A 4,385-nucleotide genomic window follows, 5' to 3' on the forward strand; every position below is an offset into this window, starting at 1 on the left:
ATTTTATTTTTTTATTTTTTTGCTCCCAAAAGACTATCTACCTTGTAGAGATTACCTATCATTTCTCTGGTTGTTTTAGTCTTATTTATCTGTTAGTATTTTTATTGGTTTAATCTCATCAAAATTCATTATGATTATGTCTACTTTTCCCTCTATAGCAATAATATGTCAATAATTTAATATTCAATGTTGACTCTTTTATTTAGCATTTTGAATCATTATATCTGCTCTGTAGTGACATTTTTATTGCTAGATTTGTTTCTTTGGGTCTACAAATTACTCTGCTTTTTAACTGATATATGAAAAATGCTGGAGGACTCAATAAGATACAATCATGAAACAATTGATATATTTTATCCCACTGTCTCTCCTGACATGTACTGTGTGCTACCTCTTTCTCATTCATACTTGAAAAGTTGGATAAGTCCCATTGCTTCTCTTATCTCTTTCAAGTCACAAGATCTGTCTCATTTAAGTAACAAAAAAGCCTAGTGTAAAGTACTTTGTAACTGTGTTTTAAATTGTTCTTCTTCCCCAGTTCAGATCCACTTCAAACAGAGAAGTCTATAGTTTGTAAAGGGGGTATGGCAAGCTTATCTTGTTTACCTGACCATCCTCACCAGAGGATGGGTCTCTGAAGCCTGAAAAATCTAACCTAGGAAGATGTGGTTAGGTAGCCAAGACAGGAACATTCTCCTATGAATAACTTCTCACTACAGTTCCATGACACTAACAATGCCTGTCTTCCAACTGACCACTTTCAAATCTTCTCCTACCCCAGGATTTCTATGTATCCCTTTCCTGGGTCATTTGTTTTCTCCTGGACATTCTCTTAGGTGGAGTCTCTTTCACAATGCCTCTGTGAAACCATATACCATTCTTTGCTCTTTTCTTTACCATCACAGGCCTAAATAAGAAGGGACAGATATTCACCTCTCTCAGTGTTCCTCTGGCATTATATCTTACTTGGCTTTAGGTAAAAAGACATATAGTCATCCCCTTCCCCGTGGGGGGATGGTATGAAAACAAAACAATGCATTGAACTAACACCTTTCCTTGTACTTGCTTCTAACCTTAATCGCCTATGTAAGCCAGAGGTATGTTTTCTCAAAAGCTGGCAGAATCAGGTTTGCTTTTGTTCTAAAATTATACCTAAGTTTTAATGTATAGTGGATCTGAGTGACAACATGGAGAGGCCGATGTCACGGAAAGAAGTTATTACTCACATTTCCCAAGAGAATGGAGACATACTAAACCACACATGGCTACAGGGAGAGCATCAAGATGGTCAAGAGGCAGAAGACAGGAATGAGGGAAAGTCTAGGCCAGAGACCTTATAGGGGTTTTCATGAAAAGGCCAAGCGGAGCAGAGTAAACAGATTAGGACAGGCTAGTTTGAATATTTCCGGTGAGCTTTGGGGCATAGGAGCTGTTCTTTATTGTCTGATATCTGGCCTTGGGGTGATCTAGGGCAGGGAAAATATTGGTTTGTCAGTGTTAGATAAGGAGGTGGTTGGGCCTGCAAACTTGGAATTGGTTGGTTTGTATATGGGAGACATGCTCCTGGTTGAGCCCTTTGCTATCTCTAAGAATTATATGGCCCTGGGTGGGCAGGCATACCTCCCCGAATCCATAAGTCCCCCAGATGCAAAAACATCAGGAATACAGAAAATCTTCTGGTGGTGGAATGGTGGATTACCTAGCACCTGGTTAAATGGAGCTCGAGGCTATGAGCAAATACACTGGCCCAGTGAATCCAGCTGTCTTCTCTCATCTGACTGTGGTGCTATTGGTCATCTGCATGTTCTTCACCGCCTGTTTCTTTGTTTATGAGGTCACCTCTATCAAGTACACTCGGAAAATCTACATAGAGCTCCTATCTCCTTGGTGGCCTTACTCTTCATGGACTTTGGTGTCCTCTTCCTGCTGCTCTGCGTTAGCATCTGCATATGAGCTCCCAAGGCAGCTTCACTGAATTCCTGCTTTTGTAAATTATTATTTTTTCACTATCACTGGAAGTGTTCTAGCTGCTCTAAATGCAGCTCACAATAAAGGCAGATGTGTGACAAAAAAAAAAAGAATACAGAAAATAAGAAAATATAGTTAATTTAATTGGCCCTGTGATGAATGGATTCCAAGTAGGCAAATAGAGAATATAAGAAAGCACAGAATGACCATCTCTTAGCATATCTGACTTTGGTAATCTAGCTCCTCACTTTAGGATATGAGGGTGTCTATTGTCTTTTTATATAAAAGCATGCCACATGCAATAATTGGGACGTATTTTATTCTAAAAAAAATTATTGTGTTAGTTTTCTATTGATGCCATAACAAATTACCATGAATATAGTGGCTTACAAAACACAAATCTTATAGTTCTATAGGTTAGGAATCCAACATGGGTCTCACTGGGCTAAAACCAAGATTTTAGCTGACAGGCCTGCAAAAATTTCTGTAGGCTAGTGGTGAGCCCCAGTGTGGAGAATATCTTCTCTTCATTTTGAACACTGTTAATCAAGGTGAAGGGAAATCAGTTTTCTCCATGTATTTGAATTTTAAGTGGAATTTTCAAAACTGGAATCCACTGGAGCTATTTCATCACATTTGAAGGAGCCTGAAATGACTGGTCATTCATTCATGCCTCCTAGATCCTTGGTATTGATTTTTGTCCTTTCTGAGACCTGGAGATTCACCTATTCCTTTGAATCTTTGAGCAGCTATATCTTATTTTTCTAAAAAGTTTTTTTTAAACCCGACTTAGCCAGAGTCCATTTCTGTTGCTTTCTACCAAATAAATGTGATGTCTAGTGTTAATGTTAAACAGGAACAAAGGAAAAACTGCTTTGAATAGTAATTCTGCATTGTCGATTTCACAGTCAAGTTGTGTTTCTGTATTTCTGTGACGTATTAGATACTTAGAATCACAGATCAATAATATCTTAGTAAAGTATAATACTTCATTTGCCTCACTCAGGGAAAAATACATTTTGTTTGGAAGAAGTCAATGAAAGAAAGATAACTAATAAAAATTCATTGTTTCCTTATAGTGATTTGGGTTTTTGCTGAATTTGAAATTTTTATGCCAATACTCCAGGGTCACTGATTTAGACAAATTAAAGGTATAAATCACATGAAAGCTGTAATTGCCAGACTGGTTGGTTTTCACTTTACATTTACAAAATCTATTTGTTCTACTCTATTTTAATATCTCTGCTTTACCTGTTTTTGTTGTTATGGTAAAACAACTTCTTCCTTGGTATATCCATTTATCTAAGCCCTGCTTAGAAACCGTTTTGAATCATAGTTGGGGCATGCTGGGCTTTACCTGTTTGTCAAACAGCAATAACATCTTTAAAAGGAAGCTAGTTTTACTGCAGTAACGTTCATATTATCAATTCATGGAAAAGTATTTGAGAGATATCTGAGTTCATAAGTACCTAGCCAGTATATTACAATGTAGAATTATTTTTAAAGATTTATTCCTTATTAATAATTAATTATAATAATAACTACTTTATTAATTTATTGGGCATTTATTATATGCTAGGAAAATGGCAAAATTAAATTTATTTTTCATAGTAACTCTATGATTTAAAAATTCAGCAATCTCAATTTATAGATAAGAAAACTAAAACTTAAGAGACTGTAAGCAATGCTTCAGAATGCTTCAGAATTACACAGAGATCAAGGTAGGATTTGAAGCCAGATCTACATGACTCAAAATTTATTGCTTCCAATAACTCTAACATTTTGGCTTTTCCTAAACTTCATTTACCTCCTAAATGATTCAAAGTGTGTATATACTCATATTTTATACTTTCAACAATACAAAAGCACAACTCTTTCTGTGAGTTATCATAAAGAACTTAGAAATCTCACCTGACAGATTGACTCTTTTAGAACCCTGGGTCATCTAACCAGTTTCAGGGTAGTTGTTTGGATATTTATTGTGGATATACTAGAATCTTTGTAAAGTTAGTAAATAAAGGTTTAATAAAAATTTAATAATTATTTTGAGAACAACATTCATGAAGGTAGGCTTTCTAAGTATCAGTGAATTTGAACCATTGTTCCCCCCACAGTCTCCTGGTAGCAGGTGGAAGAGTCTGATGAGTAGGACAAATCCTTTTCTTGCCTGAATCACACTCATCTTATAGAGAAAAAAATAAGGTTAAATGACAGAACTTGGGATCTGGATAGAATTTCAATACAGTCCATATTTTCATTTTTTATATAATATAATGAAAGTAAATCATATTCAATCAATGATATACATTTTTTAAACATTTTATAGGTGTTTTTGTGTCTGCACATTGAGCATTTATATAAGTAACACAATGGAGCATAGTGGTTAAACACAGTCTTTGAAATTGGAACACTTGAGC

At 35.6% G+C, this 4,385-nt stretch overlaps 1 pseudogene; it reads left to right on the top strand.

The window, feature by feature from the left end:
- The first annotated feature begins 1,714 nt into the window (after positions 1 to 1,714).
- LOC112484309 lies at positions 1,715 to 1,953 on the top strand (annotated as a pseudogene).
- Positions 1,954 to 4,385: the final 2,432 nt, after the last annotated feature.

Source organism: Pteropus alecto, unplaced genomic scaffold (assembly GCF_000325575.1).
Source record: "Pteropus alecto unplaced genomic scaffold, ASM32557v1 scaffold75, whole genome shotgun sequence".
NCBI lineage: Eukaryota > Metazoa > Chordata > Mammalia > Chiroptera > Pteropodidae > Pteropus > Pteropus alecto.